The 20,968-nt window shown below is 38.7% G+C and overlaps 1 protein-coding gene across 3 annotated transcripts in view; it reads left to right on the plus strand.

Moving 5' to 3' along the window:
- chrm3a (cholinergic receptor, muscarinic 3a) overlaps nucleotides 1-20,968 on the plus strand; it is a 96,783-nt gene that overhangs the window by 31,049 nt on the left and 44,766 nt on the right. For all 3 annotated transcript variants that reach the window (XM_058059140.1, XM_058059139.1, XM_058059141.1), the window contains one exon: nucleotides 12,064-12,168. The gene's annotated coding sequence lies outside the window, so the exon portion shown is untranslated. The remainder of the gene's footprint in view (nucleotides 1-12,063; nucleotides 12,169-20,968) is intronic.

Here is a 20,968-nt window from a genome sequence, read left to right on the forward strand (position 1 = left end):
CACTCACATTCATACCTATGGACAATTTGGAGTCATGCTAATTAACCTAGCATGTTTTTGGAATGTGGGAGGAAACCGGAGTACCCGGAGAAAACCCACGCATGCACGGGGAGAACATGCAAACTCCACACAGAGATGGCCGAGGGTGGAATTGAACCCTGGTCTCCTAGCTGTGAGGTCTGCGCGCCAACCACTCGTCCGCCGTGCCGCCCGTCATTATTATGACTATTATTTATTATAATAATATATATCTATTCATTCATTTTCTACTGCTTATCCTCACGAGGGACGCGGGGGTGCTGGAGCCTATCCCAGCTGTCTTCTGGCAAGAGAGCGGGGTACACCCTGGACTGGTGGCCAGCCAATCACAAGGCACATATAGACAAACAACCATTCACACTCACATTCATACCTATGGACAATTTGGAGTCGCCAATTAACCTAGCATGTTTTTGGAATGTGGGAGGAAACCGGAGTACCCGGAGAAAACCCACGCATGCACGGGGAGAACATGCAAACTCCACACAGAGATGGTCGAGGGCGGAATTGAACCTCAGGGTCTCAGTTCCAAATGTGAAATTTGTGAATAGTTAACGGTGTTATATTAGTAAATAAATAGTTATTTTCATGTAAAACAACCATTTTTGTGTTGTTTATGCTGGAGCCTATCCCAGCTGTCTTCTGGCAAGAGAGTGGGGTACACACTGGACTGGTGGCCAGCCAATCACAGGGCACATATAGACAAACAACCATTCACACTCACATTTATACCTATGGACAATTTGGAGTCGCCAAATATATATTTATAATATATATAATTATATATTCTTATAATATTATATTATTATATTGTGCCCTGTGATTGGCTGGCCACCAGTCCAGGGTGTAGCCCATCTCTCGTCTGAAGACAGCTGGGATAGGCTCCAGCACCCTTGCGACTCTTGTGAGGATAAGCGGTAGAAAATGAATGAATAATATTAAATTATCATTATTATCATGTCATATTAAAGCAATTTCGGTGGGAAAATTAGATTGGGAATAATGTCAAAATATTATGAGAATAAAGAAGGGATGTGCTGATCCGATCTTCACAATTGGGATTGTGTCCGATGTGGTGTATTTTTAAAGAACAGATAATACATGGGAGGGCTGCATTAAAAAACATGGCCGCCCTAGCAACTAACTCCCCACACGTCATTAAGCATTTGTTTAAAGATGACGAAAGTGAGGATATTTTATTGAGTGGATGCTAGCGTGTCTCCATAATCATTGTGCCCCCCAACCCAAAAAGGGGCGAAGCTAATGTTCTTCAGTCATGTGATGAAATGGTGAAAGTGAACGAGTTCCACCCAGGTGGACCTAACAAAGTGAGAAGCACGTGGAGATGGGGTATTTATTTCTGATGTGCTCTCACAGGAAGTGTAAAAGATGAAAAGGAAGCAGCAGAAGTGAAGTGAAATGATCTCTGGAATGTTCTCTGAGAGCCGCCTCTGCACTCCAGGATACTTCACACGTTTTGTAGTTTTTTGGGTTTTTTTTTTTTTCATGCCAAGTGTTCGTCTTCATGGCAGAATCCGATGAATGTGCTTTAAATAAACAGCAAATAGCGCAAATAGCGCATGAAAGCGTTTATCTTCTGGGACTTTGAATGAAAAATCCAGAAGCCGAGCGGCACATCATTAACCCCTCGATGCCACGCTGACCCCCGCGTGCCCGATGCATCTCATCGTGATCACTTGAGCGAGGAAGCGAAGCGAGGTCGGGATGGCGGCACTTTGATGCAGAACATCTTTTATCTCAGAGCAAGCCGCCTGTCCAAAAAGTCAATTAGAGGCGCGGAGAAGCGTAAAAAAGGAGGCGCAGCGCAGAGGTGTGATCAACGGGAGTGAGCGTAAAGAGGTTTTAAAGGATAAGCGCCACCGTCTTGAATAAACAGGAAGTTCGCTCTTAATGTGTCGCCATGTGCAAATAAGCTCCTCGTGTCCCCTGATGATTGCGACATGCTTCGCACAATTAAAAGACAGGCGCTTGGCAACTGATGCGTATTCTTCTGGACCCTCAAACATTAGACTTTGACATTGAAATGACATTGGAATTCATGGAAGGTCATACATTTAAAAAAAAATCATCCATTCTATTTTTATACCAATTATCCTAACTAGAGTATGCTGGAGCCTATCCCAGCAGAAGTGGTCGCCAACCAATAACAGGGCACCTATGGAGTCGAACACAGGTCTTCTCAATCTCCTGACTGTGTGGCCAACATGCTAACCACGCCACCACCGTGCAGCCTCGTATTAAAAATGTCCAGAAAATATGTTCAAAAACAAACATTCATTCATTTTCTACTGATTCGAGGGGGCGCTGGAGCCTATCCCAGCTGTCTTCAGGCGAGAGGCGGGGTGCACCCTGGACAGGTCGCCAGCCAATCACAGGGCACATATAGACAAACAACCATTCACACTCACATTCATACCTATGGACAATTTGGAGTCGCCAATTAACCTAGCATGTTTTTGGAATGTGGGAGGAAACCGGAGTACCCGGAGAAAACCCACGCATGCACGGGGAGAACATGCAAACTCCACACAGAGATGGCCGGGGGTGGAATCGAACCCTGGTCCTCCTAGCTGTGAGGTCTGCGCGCTAACCACTCCACCGCCGTGCCGCCCCAAAGTTTGTCATGATTCTGCTAAACACCCTAAAGTTATAATTGATGTATGAGAAATTTCAAGTCAACTGATTTATGGGGTGAAACTTTGGGGTTGGGCGGCACGGTGGTTGAGTGGTTAGCGCGCAGACCTCACAGCTAGGAGACCAGCGTTCACATGAATGTGAGTGTGAATGGTTGTTTGTCTATATGTGCCCTGTGATTGGCTGGCGATCAGTCCAGGGTGTACCCCGCCTCTCGCCCGGAGACAGCTGGGATAGGCTCCAGCACCCCCGCGACCCTCGTGAGGAAAAGGCAGTAGAAAATGAATGAATGAATGAATGAATGAACTTTGGGGTTTCATAGCTTTTAATTCTTAATTACCGCTTATTATTAGTCCAAAAATGCATATTTAAGCAAACAAATGTTGTAAATAAAGTAAAATATAAATTACACTTTTCAGCAATACGAGATGTTATTGAACTGTAGTCTACACCGGCTACTTGATGTCATGTTTATATCCACCTTTTATTGTGAAGGCCTTTGTCACACATAAAATAATACTCATATAGCTCCCCCGTAACACCGCCTGTGTGTGTGTTTAAGAGTGGTAAGACGAGTCATTAACATGAGTCATCTCCTTTGATGACAAAGGTTTTTCCTGAGTGGCCATTGAGTGGAGAAGTTGTTTGAGGCCTTCAGATATTCCACAGCTTAACGAGCCATTTATTGCACAGCCAATCATCACTCACCTCCATGTGTGTGTGTGTGTGTGTGTGTGTGTGTGTGACTTGAAGGATCATTGCTATCAAAGCTGTAAGCACCTCATGAAATTCATGCTAGAACGCCCACCCTGGCACACACACATCGTAAATATGCCTTGATGGACATAATCATGCTCGCTTGTCAGAGAGGTATTGTTTATTATTGTTTTTGTTTTATTATATAATTCAGTCATTTCACTCAGCTACACATTTTTTTAAACAATTTGCAATATTTACTTTAAATTAATATTTAATTCCCCAGCTGTAAAGATCTGTAAAGGTGCTCTATTATCCAAAATAGATTCTTAAATAGATTATTATAGATTATCATAGATTATTATATATTCGCTACACTTTTTAAAAGAATGGCATCTATTACATTGGACCAGTGCAGAGTTACAGTGTATGTATCAAAGTGGACAGTACCACTTTGTCTTGGAGAGGTGTGGACAAACAGCTCATTAGCATTAAAGCTACAGACAGTAGAACTTACTAAGTCTAAATTCCAGCATCAAAGCTAGATTTTGTATTTAAAATTATTCTATAATAACGGACCTTTAATATTATTAGTATTTAATATTATTATAAAATATTAATATTATTATAAAATATGATTAGTATTTAATATTATTAAAAAATAATATAAATATTTAACATATTAAATATTATTAATATCTAATATTATTATTAAATAAAAATTATGTAAAAATATGAATACATAAAATAAATATTTAATATTATTATTAAACATTATTAATATGTAATATTATTATTAAATATCATTAATATTTATTATTATTATTTAATATATTTATATTATTATTATATATTTTATATTATTATTACATATTTTTATATCATTATTAAATATTAGTATTTCATATTGTTATAAAATATTATTAATATTTAACATATAAAATATTAATATTTAATATTAATATATATATTTATATATTGTTATTATTATTATTATTATTTACTGTTATTAAACTGTGATGAAAGTGCTTCATTTACTGTTATTAATATTAATATATTAATAATATTTAATATTTAATATGATTAATATTGGACCTATTTACAAAGATGACATCCTTGGTGAAATAACCCTGAATGAATTCAGTGCTCTCCTAATGCTAAACACGCGTGTGACATAAGTAAGGAAGCGTGGCCATGAACTTCCCGCTGCATCCCGTCTCATATTTTCTCAGGTTTGGCGAGAAGAGGATTGAACGAGAAAGTCTAAAAATATCTTGCGACAGATTTTGTCTGTCCCGGACTCTTTGGAGAGACAAGTGTAAGAAGGCGAAAGTGTTTGTGTTCCTCCCCGCGCTTTGTTTCTTGGAAGGATTACATAAGAAGACACAGAAGGTGCGAGTGGATACACATCATGTTAAATGTCTCAGTTTGTGGAAGACAATATCCCAGCAAAGCCAAGCGTTTCGGCAATATTATAAATAGGAAACACTTTAGAGTAGTCACTGTGCAGCTTAGTAAATCTATACTACATTGGAAGCAGTACTGTACTGTCCGATACTATCGTCCCGTGGGAAAATACTCTGTAGCAAAAATGGTAGCTGAAATGTTTTGTCGGCTCCCACATATGCTGGTTTCGTTTTCTCACTGCTTTCTTGCTGCCATGATGGCGTCCTCTGGTCCATCTGTCCCCCAATCAATTTGCTCTCATTTCCTGCCAAGTGGTCCACATCCACCAGCTTGGGGGCTCAGTGAGCAGGAAGCTCAGCAAGACGACAACATGGACTTGTATTTTTTACGTAATCAGTCCTGGTTTTTCTCACGACTTAAAGCAGGGGTGTCCAAAGTGTGGCCCTGAGGGGGCAGCAGTACATATGTGAGGATAAAGTCCAAATATTAACAGAATAAAATAACCCAACAGGAAAAAGTTATTATTATTATTATTATTATCGTTATGATTATTATGATTGTTATGATTATAATGATTATTATGATTATTATGATTATTATGATTATTATGATTATTATGATTATTATGATTATTATGATTATTGTGATTATTATGATATTATGATTATTATGATTATGATGATTATGATTATGATGCTGATTATTATTATTATTATTATTATTATTATTATTATCATTATTATGAGAATAATGTAATATTAGGATATTAGTAGCATAACGTTGAAATCAAAAAAAAATTACATTATGAGGTATGAACACAACAAAATAATGTTGGGAAAAAATATAACATTATAGCAATAAAGTCATAATATTACAACAAGAACATGTACCCAAAGACAGTTGAAATAGTTGGGGGCAAAAAAACTACAGAAATTGTAAAGAAAACATATGACATTTTACGAGAATAATTTTTAATTAATTAATATTTTAAATATTTAAAAAATTCGCAATTTTTTTCAGAATAAACACGTAATATTAAAGGGGAAGGGTGCATTAATTTTGGACACGCAGTGCATCCATGCAAAGTTGTAATATTCCAAAAAAGATATGTGGAAATCGTATCTATAAGTTTCACTTCATAAAATATCCTTTCATTGCATACTTTGTTGCACGGTGGTCGAGTGGTTAGCACGCAGACATCACAGCTAGGAGACCTGAGTTCACCCTCGGCCATCTCTGTGTGGAGTTTGCATGCGTGGGTTTTCTCTGGGTACTCCGGTTTCCTCCCACATTCCAAAAAACATGCTAGGTTAATTGGAAGAATTAATTAGAATTAATTAATTACAAGAATAATGTGATATTAGGATATTAGTAGCATAAAGTTGAGATTGTCCATAGGTATGAATGTGAGTGTGAATGGTTGTTTGTCTATATGTGCCCTGTGATTGGCTGGCGACCAGTCTCGCCCGAAGACAGCTGGGATAGGCTCCAGCACCCCAGCGACCCTTGTGAGGATAAGCGGTAGAAAATGAATGAATCTTTTCATTTTTGACGATGTGGCCTTCACAGGAAAAACTTTTATTTTGTCGTGGAGCATGCTGGGATTAATTGCAACATCCCCCCCGCACACCCCGCCACACCTCGCAGTTGCGTGCGGCTGTTTGCCAAAAACAAACGATCCACCTGCTTCAGCAAACACGATCGGTGCTTTTATTGCAACATTCCGAGTGTGTGATCCCACTTTATGTCTTTGTGCATGTTAGAGATTGGCGCCTTTCTATTCTGTCTGTCTGTCTCAAACGCATTTGTGTGCAGTTGCGTGCTGTTTTATCTTTTTATTATATTCCTCTCTATGCTTCTGACTGTCTAGTCACATCCTTTGGAATGATTGTGGCTCGCAGCCTCGCAGAAAGAAAATGAAATATGGTGGCTTTTTCTGTTGTTTTCCTTCATAAATAATTCTGCAGCTGAGGTTGTCTCGCAGGGAGGATTGGCTGGAGTGTGGATTAGGAACAGCAGCGCTTGTTGATAACGTCCTTTAATGACAGTGTTTGTTTCATCAAAGACCCTTTTCAGACCTTTTTTCCCTGTGTGGTGCTTAGTAGTAGCAGTAGTAACATTGGGGATACACGGCAAATGACAAAAACACACATGCTAGCCTTAGCTTAGTCTGTTGATGCAGTTTTATGCTCCATAGTCTCCACTTTGCTGCAGAGGCTCGTTTTCTCTTGAGTGTTATACTCCGTTATTCTTGCCTCTCCAGTGATTTCTTGTATTTTTGTTGCACCGCCCTCAGTCTCCTCCTTAATGTTTTTTCCCATGTTTGTTTCACTTACACTCCGCAGTCTCCACTTTATTGCGTTGACCCGTGTTGTCGTCGCCCTCAGTCTCCTCCTTAATGTTTTTTTTCCATGTCTGGTTCACTTAGACTCCGCAGTCTCCACTTTACTGCATTGGCCCGTGTTCTCGCCGCCCTCAGTCTCCTCCTTAATGTTTATTTTCCATATCTGTATCATTTAGACTCCGCAGTTTCCACTTTATTGCATTGGCCCGTGTTCTCGCCGCCCTCAGTCTCCTCCTTAATGTTTTTTTTCCATGTCTGTTTCACTTAGACTCCGCAGTCTCCGCTTTATTGCATTGGCCCGTGTTCTCGCCGCCCTTAGTCTCCTCCTTAATGTTTTTTTTTCCATGTCTGGTTCACTTTGACTCCGCAGTCTCCACTTTATTGCATTGGCCCGTGTTCTCGCCGCCCTCAGTCTCCTCCTTAATGTTGTTTTTCCATGTCTGTTTCACTTAGACTCCGCAGTCTCCGTTTTATTGCATTGGCCCGTGTTCTCGCCGCCCTCAGTCTCCTCCTTAATATTTTTTTCCATGTCTGTTTCACTTAGACTCCGCAGTCTCTACTTTATTGCATTGGCCTGTGTTCTCGCTGCCCTCAGTCTCCTCCTTATTGTTTTTTTTCCATGTCTGTTTCACTTAGACTCCGCAGTCTCCGTCCGCTTTATTGCATTGGTCTGTGTTCTCGCCACCTTCAGTCTCCTCCTTAATGTTTATTTTCCATGTCTGGTTCACTTAGACTCCGCAGTCTCCGCCTTACTGCATTGGCCCGTGTTCTCGCCGCCCTCAGTCTCCTCCTTAATGTTTATTTTCCATATCTGTATCATTTAGACTCCGCAGTTTCCACTTTATTGCATTGGCCCATGTTCTCGCCACCCTCAGTGTCCTCCCTAATGTTTTTTTTTCATGTCTGTTTGACTTAGACTCCACAGTCTCCACTTTATTGCATTGGCCCGTTTTCTCGCCGCCCTCAGTCTCCTCCTTAAAGTTTTTTTTTTCCATGTCTGTTTCACTTAGACTCCGCAGTCTCCGCTTTATTGCATTGAACCGTGTTCTCGCCGCCCTCAGTCTCCTCCTTAAAGTTTATTTTCCATGTCTGGTTCACTTAGACTCCGCAGTCTCCACTTTACTGCATTGACCCGTGTCCACAAGGAATCCACAAGGTTTCATTCACTTCATGACGTTACTTTCAAAGGGGAGCAAACAAGTGAGGGAGATGATTGGTTCTGATGGTTCTCATAAACGAGCTCCATGCTCTCATTATTGTTAGGCCACTATTAAAAAGTCACTTTTGTATCTTAGGGGACTTTTACACTCCATCAAAAATCCTTGTTTAAATCCCCAGAATAAGAAACGAAGTGGCAATTATCCACGTATGGAATGGGAAGACTAGGAATCAGCTCATTAGCAATCAGAAGGAGAAGTCAAGTCGTACAGTTTATGTGATGTCATTGCTTTAAAGAAAGGTCAAGTCATTATAGGAGCTTCACCTCTCAGTTCCAAGCGACTTTGCTCACGAGAACCTTTAATATTCTCATTTTCCAAACGCAATTGTGAGGCGACACGTGCACGTAAAAGGGCACGGGGGGGTTGAAGCCCACCCTGCTTCAATTATTCGTATGCAAAATGTCACTTGGTATTTTTGACCGACTCCTGCAGGTCAGAAAGCTTTGGCGTCAGATGGATAACAGTATGGGGCTTGAAAGAAATTGCCCTTTAACATTTCTACACCCAGACTGTGGTAGCCTGCGGTGGCTAATAATGCTAGCTAGTTATCGCACAATGAGGGAAAACGATTTTTAAAATTGCTACAGGGCAGAAAAAAAGTAAAATTTGTTACGCCAGGCTGCACGGTAGTTGAGTGGTTAGCACGCAGACCTCGCAGCTAGAAGACCCGAGTTCAAACCCACCCTCGGCCATCTCTGTGTGGAGTTGGCATGTTTTTTCCGGTTTCCTCCCACATTCCAAAAACATGCTAGGTTAATTAGCGACTCCAAATTGTCCATAGGTATGAATGTGAGTGTGAATGGTTGTTTGTGTATAAGCCAATTGACTTAGTCTAACATCACGCTCTGTTATTAAGTACAACAATAGTCCACAGTCTCCACTTGGCTCCATTTGCCCAGTTTCTCCTCTCCCAATGATTTTTCATGTCCATTTAAAATTGATCTAATATGCTAATTTTTTAACCTTTTGGATTGAGATGTGGACTCCTATAGAGCAGCTACACACAATAACACCCACAGAAATCTTTCTAGATCTTCCAGAATCCGTACCTATTCCAGCTGTATTTATTTGGATTCTGTGCTTCCAACTAAAACGGTCTGTTTTTATTTTTATTATTTTCATTATTTTTATTATTTTTATTATTTTTATTATTTTTATTATTTTTATTATTTTTATTATTTTTATTATTTTTATTATTTTTATTATTTTTATTGGTTTTATTGTTTTTATATTTTATTTTTATTTTATTTATTCCACCCACATGAATGTGAGTGTGAATGGTTGTTTGTCTATATGTGCCTTGTGATTGGCTGGCCACCAGTCCAGGGTGTACCCCGCCTCTCGCCTGAAGACAGCTGGGATAGGCTCCAGCACCCCCCCCCCCCGCGACCCTCGTGAGGATAAGCGGTAGAAAATGAATGATTTTGTAACACCAAATATAAAACATATATGAATGTTTTTGTTAACAATAAGCAATGAAAGCACGGAATGTTGTGATGCTAACATGATGCTAATGTATATTCGTACATATTTAATATCTGTGGATATTATATATTTCATTTAACACTAAATATGCAATTCCATGCTAATGCTTTAATGATGCTACTTTACTACATTTAGCAACAATGCCAAGGTTGCTTAGCTAACGGCTAAAACAGCCATCATTGCCACTTGAAGATGTTCCGCTGGTTACTTGAAAGCTATTAGCTGTGATGAAAGTGCTTCATTTCCAAAGAGGAGGTTTATTCTTATGGAATGGAAGCCTGCGGCTAGCATGTGGGGGAACGTCTGCGTGCATTATGCAACAGTCCGATGTAAAACACAGAGCGGCTGCATGCATATTAAAGCAGGCCCACAGCTTGCTCCTGTCAACAGCAGATAGTCTGGATATCTCACACCTGATTGCAGCCCTTCATACACAAAATGGCTTGCGTTATTTAATTTATGGACGTGCCGGGCAGCTTTCCATACAACCCAGAGACCTTCAAAATGGCCACAATTCATGTAACTTAGGAGAAATAGTTGATTTGGAAACACATTTGTGAACTTTAGTGAGAGTGAAGAACGTGAGGAAATCTGGGCCAATGCAGAAAAGTGGAGACTCTGGAGAGTAACAGTGTAATACTTAAATGGGACCTGCTTAATTTTGTAGTCTCGTGTTAAATACCAAAGCGAGAAAGGTGCATTAATGTCGAACACGCTGTCCGTCAATGCACCATCATTGCTTCTGACAAAGTGTGTCCGACAATGAGTGATCCTCCTCGGGCAGACAAGGTCAGAAACAAGTCCACAACCCCGGCTTTACCTGAGCTCCACCACACCAGTAGTGCTGATGTTGCCACTATGAGTTCATACACGGGAAATCAGGGGTCTTCAACCAGTGGCTCATGAGCTGCCAGTAGCTCCTAAACGCTTCAATTCGCTTTCCAAAAACATTATTCTTTTATTATCAACTCCTATCCTCCTTATCCACCCGTAAGTGTTTTTTGTTTGGTTTGGGTGTGTGACCAATCACTGTGGAGTGGGCGTGCCCGGAGGTGGGTCGTGGGTGGAGTAAATAAAAATAAAAATAAAAATAAAAATAAAAATAAAAATAAAAATAAAAATAAAAATAAAAATAAAAATAAAAATAAAAATAAAAATAAAAATAAAAATAAAAATAAATACATCTGGAATAGGTACGGATTCTGGAAGATCTAGAAAGATTTCTATGGGGGTTATTGTGTGTAGCTGCTAACAATAATAAAAATAATAACAACAGACCGTTTTAGTTGGAAGCACAGAATCCAAATAAATACATCTGGAATAGGTACGGATTCTGGAAGATCTAGAAAGATTTCTGTGGGTGTTATTGTGCTTAGCTGCTCTATAGGAGTCCACATCTCAATCCAAAAGGTTAAAAAATTAGCATATTAGATCAATTTTAAATGGACATAAAAAAACAGTGGAAGAGAAGAAACCGGGCAAATGGAGCCAAGTGGAGACTGCGGACTATTGTTGTACTTAATAACAGAGCGTGATGTTAGACCAAGTCAATTAGCTAGCGGTGTGAGGCTCCAGGTTGAAATGGAGGAAACTGGAATAATAATAATAAAAAAAAAATCAGCAGCAAAGCGAGAAATGTCATGCAGCCTCTCCTATTAGAAGGGAAATGTTTGCTTCATTGACCTTTTGGAGGCTCAATTTGTAACATGAAAATGAGACACTTGCGCTCGCTGGCTGCAGCGACCTGAAAGCTGTTTGTGATCTCGTTGATGATTATTACGCCGCCTCAGCCGTCACCCACCTCACATTCTCATTATCCACCCTGATAAGCTGCGCGACGTCCATTTTAATAAATGCATTTTCAGCTAGACAAGATCCTCCATTAGGCGTCTTTGTGCTCATCTTTTTGTCGAGGAGCGAAGACTCCGGGCGTGATGATAAGATGACTTTGGGCGAGCTTCCGTCGCCCCCCGGCTGCATGCAGCGCTGTGCAGCACACTAGACCAAGACTATATAAGGCATGAAGACTTCAGCAGACACCAAGACATGCAATTCTTTCCTTTGACAGATATTATCCAGCAGGGGGGAAGAAGAAAAAAAAAAAAAAACGCTCGTTACTGTACTCAAACACGTCCTTGATTAAAACACACTGCATAAATAAAGACAAGGAATCAAAGATGTTTGAAAAACAAACTTATATATTTGTCTTCCATGTAGACGCCATGATCCACGGGGAGGAGGACCATCGTGTCCCCCCAGCAGACAGCAGCGTCGACACCCGAAGGTGACCTCCAGACACTTCACCTCCCCCAAAAGTGTTTGGTAAGTTTTATTCATCATGTTTGTATGCGTCACAATACACTGCAAAAAATTGTTGAAGTGAAGTTTGGACCCTGAAAGAAATATGAATATATCATGCTAGCAAGTTACTACTTTAAACTGGCCTAAAAATCTTGATATTATGAAATTATACTATTGTACTATTATTATTATTATTATTATTGGCGGCTGGCTGAGCATTTTTTGTTGGCCCATATAGCCCATTTTTTGTTGGCTACTGCTATTTAGTCTTCATTAGTTTTGTGTCTGTATATTGTTCAAATCAGGGGTGTCTGATGTGTGGCCCGGGGACCATTTGTGGCCTATGGCTGTTTTTTCCAAATTTAAATTTTTTAAAATTTTTTAAAATTTTGGAAATTTTTTTTAATTTTTTAATTTTTTTTTATTTTAAATTTTATTTATTTTCCGCAATATATTCTAAATATCAAATTGGACAAGTAAACTAAAGAAAAAAAATTCAGTTATTGTCAAAGAATAAAGTCCAAATATGAAGATAAAAATGTTGTAATATAATGACAAATATTTAAGAAAATAATACACAAAGTTAGATTGCAGTGAAAGTCAAAATATCATGGGAATAAAGTCATAAATATGAGAATAAAATTTTGTTGAAATTAATTAAAACATTTAAAAATATATATGAAAAATACATCACATACGGGAAAAAACAGCTCTAATTTTACAAGAATAAAGTCAAAATATAAAGATAAAAAATATGTATTCTAACAAGAAAAAAATTGCAATTTTACAAGAATAAACGTGATGGTATATTAATGTCATTATCAGGAAAAATCATCTCATTTTAAAGAACAAATACATTTTTAAGTCATAATATAAGAAATAACGTTGTCGTTTTTGGAAAGCTAAGTTATAATATTATAAGAATAAAGTCAAAATGTTAGTGGAATAAAGCCCTAATTTTATGCATCCTTTCGTTTTTACTATGTGGCCCTCGCTGGTAAAAATCTGGTGTTTAGGACTTTTATATGCATTTATTGATGTAATATTTATACCTTTTTCTATTACATAAATAAGAGAAATGGATGTAACACTAACTAAATGGCTAAAAATGGAGAAAAAAGATTTCATACCTCATACTTCATAAAAACCTTTGACTTATACACCTTACTCCACTTTTGTATTGATGTCATATGTCAAATGTCATATACAATATGGTGTGCTTTAATGGGCTAACAGCTCAGAATTAAATGTTTTATTTTATTATTTTTTTTTGCTCAAGGATGCTGGCTATCAGATTAGCATTTATATATTCCATAGCCTGGGGTTGAAATCAATGCAACCGACAAGGCAAAAATTAAAATCATCTTCTTTATTAATTGGCTCAAAAGGCAGAGCTGATTTATGATGGAAGCGAGCGGAGTGTGAATGCGTTGTCGGAGTTCGGCTTTACAATTTCTCGCTCACCATGTGAGTGTGTGTGTGTGAGTGTGTGTGTGTTTTACAAGCAACAGAGCGTTGGATAGGATTCACTCAGTGTGCACTTCATTTGCTAACGGGGAGGGAAGGTCGGTGGGGGGGTGGGGGGGGGGCTGGTTTTACAAGAGATAGCAAGCAGCAACACATTTGTGTGCGTGAGGGCAGGAAGATGCAGATAAACCACTTGTGTCACTTCATCCCTTCCCCTGTAATTACCTGTCTGCTGCAATGGAGACGCTCTGCCACTCAGGCTGCTGGAGAAATTGCACAATTTCATATGACTTTCATTATGTTTTTTTGGGGGAGGGGTTTGGATTTTAGCCATTGAAGTTGCCAGATGTGATGCAGAAATTTCTACACTGAGAAAAAAAATGGTTGTTCTTCCAAAAAATGCATGCATTTTTATTTCTCTTCATTTATTTGATGCAAAGCTTCATACAAAGCTCGGACCCTAACAGGTTGTTGTAGTAGGACAGGGGGTCAGCAACCCGCGGCTCCAGAGATGTGGCTCTTCAGCCTCTTTGTTGTGGCTCCCTTTGCAATGCTCGAATATTTTTTTAGCTTTTCTAGAGTATGTTTGCATATAACTTAAATCAAAGCACAAGCTAGTTACTAGCGAGTTACTACTTTAAACTGGCCTAAAAATCTAGATATTATGAAATTAGTACTATTATTATTATTATTATTATTATTATTATTATTGGCGGCCATTATTATTGGCGGCCCGCTGAGCATTTTTTATTGGCCCATATAGAAATAATGTTAAAATAAAAAAATAGCAAAAATTGGACAAATAAGGCAAAAAGGCACAATTTAAATATGAAAACTAAAATATAAAATCATTATAAAAAATGATTAAAATATTAAAAATAAAAAATCCTAATAACTAATAATAACAGGCTTAAAAATCTTGATATTATGAAATTTGTATTATTATTATTATTATTATTATTATTATTATTATTATTATTATTATTATTATTATTATTGGTGGCCCGCTGAACATTTTTTATTGGCCCATATAGAAATAATGTCAAAATTTTAAAAAATAGCAAAAATTGGAAAAATAAGGCAAAAAGGCACAATTTAAATATTAAAAATAAAATATAAAATCATAAAAAACAAAAAATCCTAATAACTAATAATAACAGGCCTAAAAATATTGATATTATTATGATTATGATTATGATGATGATGATTATTATTATGATTATGATGATGACTATTATTATGATCGTTATGATTATTATAATAATTATATGATTATTATGATTATTATGATTATTATGATTATTATGATTATTATCATTATTATCATTATTATCATTATTATTATTATTATTGGTGGCCCGCTGAACATTTTTTATTGGCCCAAAAATTTAAAAAATAAGGCAAAAAGGCACAATTTAAATATTAAAAATAAAATATAAAATCTTTATTTAAAAAAATATTACAAATATTAAAAATATAAAATAACTAATAACTAATAATAACACATTGTTTTATTTTTAAATATATACATTTTTCAATTTTTTGCCTTTTTACAAAAAAAAGGTCGTGGTCCATCGTATCTTCTCTCCATCACTCGTTCATCCACTGGTGTTTTTTGCAGCATTGGCAGACTTCTTGTGTAATGAGTGTAAATATATTTTCCAGCATATTGCCCATCCCTGTAGCCATGTGTCCTCCATGCGCCTTCACTAACACATCAGCTACCGTATGTCTAAAGGCAGCGCTACAGCGCTTCATTGACGTGAGTTTAAGCCTTGGGTGTACTTGTCTTCATAACGTTTTGGTCTTATTACACCTTGTGGCAGGTTTTTTTTTTTATTTTTTAATTTTACATTCCCTCCTGAAGAAAAGGGAGTTGACTTGATAAAGGAAGCTAGAAATTGATTTTCTGTACAATCCGGCACTTCTAGGGAGGCACATATTAAATCCAATTGATATATTTTTCATTTCAACTGCTGGAAGTGGAGAGAAGTTAATTCCCCTTTGTGAGTGTCTTCAGTGTGTATGTAGAGTTTCTGCAATAACAAGAACATTGTCAAAAGTTCCCTGCGAGTTTCCTGTACTCAGGACTTAAGCATATTTTTCCGAGTGCTCCGTCTTCATTGGGGCGTCATCATTTGCAGTATTTCAGCATCCGTTGCCTGCTATAACAAGCTTAAACCCACTATTCATTACAAAGCCCATCTAGTGCATATATACACTGCCCTCAGCAGTCTTCTGCTTTTCTAAGCCTGTCAAGCACCATCTGCATCTTCGGCTAAATCTCCTCAAAAAAAAAAAAGTGCTGGTGCAACCGGAAAAAAAGTCGGGACAGGTCTTGAACACGTAATGAAGGCTCACAGCCATCCAAGCACACTGGAGGATTCTTCTGCTTCTCAACCGCTGTGCATAAAAACAGATTTTTTTTGCAAAATTTGCCCCTACGGTATTGCTTGAGTGATGACTTGTCAGACAGATGCACCACATGGTGGCGCTGTTATTACAACCTAATAAGCTGTAATGACTTGAAATTTCTCACTACGAACCATTTTGGGTGTTGAGCAAGATCACCAGGAAATTTGCCACAAACCCTTAAGGGTCTGAAAAGCATATACACAAAAATTGTCAGGGCTGCACGGTGGTCAAGTGGGTAGCGCACAGGTCTCACAGCTAGGAAACCCGAGTTCAATTCCCTCGGCCATCTCAGCCATGTGGAGTTTTCTCCAGGTACTCCGGTTTCCTCCCACATTCCAAAAACATGCTAGGTTAATTGGCGACTCCAAATTGTCCATAGGTATGAATGTGAGTGTGAATGGTTGTTTGTCTGTATGTGCCCTGTGATTGGCTGGCCACCAGCTCCAGCACCCCCTGCGACCTCCAGGGGGATAAGGGGTAGAAAATGAATGAATGAAAATTGTGAGCAATTGTGAGCGATGACCATTTGTCTGTGAGTTTTCTTTGATATCACCGAATTGCTTAATCTAGTAATTAGCTAGTAGCAGGCTAGCAGTTTAGAGAGTGGCCGACAGCAGCTCCTGTGTGAATGTTCACTGCATATGTGTTCTCTGCAGAGTATTTGACCCTGGTCTCTAGGAGCCAGTAAGCGGGGTGCCTGCAGCATATCCCAGCTGTCTTCGGGTGAGAGGCGGGGCACACTCCGGACTGGTCACCAGCCAATCACAAGGCACATATAGACAAACAACCATTCACACTCACATTCATACCTATGGACAATTTGGAGTCGCTAAACAGGAGTACCCGGAGAAAACCCACGCATGCATGGAAAGAACATGCAAACTCCACACAGAGATGGCCGAGGATGGAATCAAACTCAGGTCTCCTAGCTGTGAGGTCTGCGCGCTAACCACTCGACTACCGTGCAGCCTTATTTTATCGGAAAAAAAGTTTGTTTCTACCTTTTTCCGTTCCTTTGTAATCAGCAGTGGAACATAGATAAGTTTCAGGAAAATATCAGTTCCCAACTAAAAAAAAGAGAGCATAACTTTCAATTTGACACATTTTTTTTTTTTTGCTTTTATGACAACTCCAATATATAAGCAACTATACCACAACAAAAAATCACAAATAAGGTAACAAGCAGCATGCACGGGGAGAACATGCAAACTCTACACAGAGATAGCAGAGGGTGGAATCAAACTCAGGTCTCCTAGCTGTGAGGTCTGCACGCTAACCACTCGACCGCCGTGCAGCCCTATTTTATCGGAAAAAAAGTTTCCTGTTCCTTAGTAATCAGCAGTGGAACATAGATAAGTTTCAGGAAAATATCAGTTCCCAACTAAAAATCAATTTGACACAATATATAAGCAACTATACCACAACAAAAAAACACAAACAAGGTAACAAGCAGCATGCACGGGGAGAACATGCAAACTCCACACAGAGATAGCCGAGGGTGGGATTGAACCCTGGTCTCCTAAGCTGTGAGGCCTGTGCGCTAACCACTCGACCGGATGGCTTATTTTCTATGATTACATCTACTACAGTATATTTAGTAATACAAGCATTAAGACGACTATAGGGAGTGTTTTCATTTCTCGAGGGCTGTAATAATTCATAAAAGCCATATTTAGAAAGTCATAAACAGACTTTGCTCTAACTACAAAATATTCCATTTATTAATATTGAATCCTGCCAGTTGCGGTAAATTGCCCATGATCTAACAAAAGACAAAACAAAACAGCCTGGACACATAATCAGTCCCATTAGCTTTCTTATTCAGTGAACAAGGCATCCATTAAAAAGGAATGTGCTATAGCTAACGTCCTAACTGTGACCATCATAATAAATATCCTACCAGTTTAGTCATTTAGTCTCCTCGACCCCGAAGGAATCCTTTTCTCTTCAAAGCCGTTGATAAAAATCTGGAGTCGGCTTCGATGATCAATGCTCACCGTTGCTATATTCGCTAACCTGCGCTAAGAAACGCGAGGCTCAGGGGCTCGATATTTTCAATCTTAGACGAGCAGCTGTACTCTCTGGGCTGTTTTATTGTTCAAAGGTTTTGGGGGAGCAAACCAAAGCAAACCAAAGCAAACAGAAGCCACGTCACATCTTTGAGATATGAGTCTGAGAGCCAGAAAAGCGTCCTCATTACCGGGAGCTCCTGAACTCATCGTTTACCATCGTCAGGGTGATACATGGCCGAAGAAAACCTCCCAAAAATGTGGTCATTTTTATTAAGCCTGAGGCTTGAATACAAAGTATAGGTATCCGCAACTTAGCTACTAGAATTATAGTAGCTTTGGAATAAATTAAATATTAAAGAAATATTATGGGAGCAAAGTCCAAATATTAGAAGAAGAACATGTAGTATGAAGATTCATTCATTCATTTTCTACCGCTTATCTTCACGAGAGTCGCGGGGGGTGCTGGAGCCTATCCCAGCTATCTTCAGGCCAGAGGCGGGGTACACCCTGGACTGGTGGCCAGCCAATCACAGGGCACATATAGACAAACAACCATTCACACTCACATTCATACCTATGGACAATTTGGAGTCGCCAATTAACCTAGCATGTTTTTGGAATGTGGGAGGAAACCGGAGTACCCAGAGAAAACCCACGCATGCACGGGGAGAACATGCAAACTCCACACAGAGATGGCCGAGGGTGGAATCGAACTCGGGTCTCCTAGCTGCATGCTAACCACTCGAACGCCGTGCAGCTGAAAAGATGCAATAAAAGGATATTTTATGGAGTGACACTTATAGATACGCTAAGAAGTTTTATATATTTCAAGAAGCTATGTCATATACCGTAGGTGAAAAAGTCAATTATACACACATATTTTACTAATTTAATTTATTAACATATTTTACTTTTACTACTGACATTTTTACTGTATACATATAATCTTCATAAATTTTCTTTTTGGAACATTATAACTTTGCATGGACGCACAGCGTGTGTGAAAGTAATGCATTAAAATTAATTAAAATTAAATTAAATTAAAATTAATGCACCAAAATTAATGTGTTTATTTTTTTTAAATTGCGAATTTTTCTCATTAAAATATTAATCAATTAAAAATTATTCTCGTAAAATTCCATCTGTTTTGTTTACAATATCTGTTGTTTTTTGCCCCCAACTATTTCAACTGTCTTTGGGTACACTCGCCAACCGTGCAGCTCCATTTAAGTCATTTCATTTAAAAATTATTGGCTAAAATGCATTATTAATATTTGGTTTTATCCCCCTTCTCTTTGTCTACCGTATACATATAATATTCATAAATTTTCTTTTTGGAATATTACAACTTTGCAGGGACGCACAGCATGTCCGAAAATAATGCATTAAAATTAATTTTAATTAAATTAAATTAAAATTAATGCACCAAAATTAATTTGTATATTCTAAAAAAAATTAAGAATTTTTCTCATTAAAATATGAATCAATTAAAAATTATTCTCGTAAAATTCCGTCTGTTTTGTTTACAATTTCTGTTGTTTTTTTGGCCCCAACTATTTCTTTGGGTACACTCCACCAAAATGGAGTGTTACGTATTTGTTCCCAAACAGGAAGTTTTAACAGCAGAAGTGAGTTTTCAAGTTCTAGCTTACAGCTAATCCAAAGGATGGGCTAAACGCTTTTGTTCCCCCCAGTAGACCAGTTCCCCCAGTCTTCTGTGAGGGAACTCTGTACCGTTCCGAATGTTCTGAAGCCCAAAAATCAGATTACAAATAAACATACCGTTCTAACACCCCTCTCTCTTCTCTTATTGGTTTAATCACACAGGGTTTTTCCAACCTGTCCTGCATGGTAATTTCCACCGTTCCACTTTCCCCATTTATTTTCCTTCCCCTTTGTACGTTCTCCCGAGGTAGACCATCCATTATGTGCACAAGGTCTTTGTGAAGCACAAGTTCTTCCGTGTGCTGCAACTCTGATATCGCTTCTGAGTGATGAAGACAGCTCGGAGAACAATGGAACATCTGTCCTAAAGACCTGCTAGTGACTTCCTAGCACATGTTGAGCTCAGTCAGGAGGGAAGAGGGATTTGCAAAACCTGACGTCCATCCAACAAAGTGTTGAATTCTCCATAGCAACCGTTTGAAAGGATCGCATCCTGTCACGTTCAATCCATGACTAAGTTCTACTCCCTTCCATCCGTCTGCTCCTGTCTTGACATTAACCTTTGATTCACTTCCAACTTCAGCTTCGCTCCGAGCAAAACTCTTCTCCGCTTTGAGGGATGAAGGTGTCTGAAGATCTGAATTGATGATTCTGGCTTTAATTAGTATAGCCTGTTTTAGTGATGTCAGCAATTCTTTACAGGCTATGCTAATCTGTGCCAGAATCAGCAATGCAATTGTGACGGATACGTTTTCTACCCGGTACGCTTGGAGGTCTTTTGGGTGCGCTGGTTTTTGGTCCACCAGGAAAAAGTACAGAGAAGACTAGGACAAGACAACCTTAAGTCATGACAGGAAATCCATACCGGAGTGACTAGCGGCTGTCCTCCTGTTAAACGAATGCTGAGTGTAAATGTCAAAGCGGGGGTCCGTATGTCGTCCACATTTCACCTTTGTTACGGGATGTCTACGTCTCGCCGTACGAGCAATGATAACACCTCCAGCTGCCGCCGTGGTGATGTGTTGATGTGTTTCTATTAACCTATGGCAGCCTAACCTATAGACACTTAATTACCAGCGTGTCAATACTTTGGAAAAAGCCATTATCCCTGCAGACGCTCTTGTGACCTCTGCAATGATAAATGTACCAAGGTTTAAAATTTTTATTATTTTTTTTAGAAAAGTTGACTTTTGGGTGCAACTTTTGGATTGGTGACAAAAAGTCTATCAGGTCTGGTCTGACTTTGACTTTGACTATATAAA

Source organism: Doryrhamphus excisus, chromosome 20 (assembly GCF_030265055.1).
Source record: "Doryrhamphus excisus isolate RoL2022-K1 chromosome 20, RoL_Dexc_1.0, whole genome shotgun sequence".
Taxonomy (NCBI): Eukaryota; Metazoa; Chordata; class Actinopteri; order Syngnathiformes; family Syngnathidae; genus Doryrhamphus; species Doryrhamphus excisus.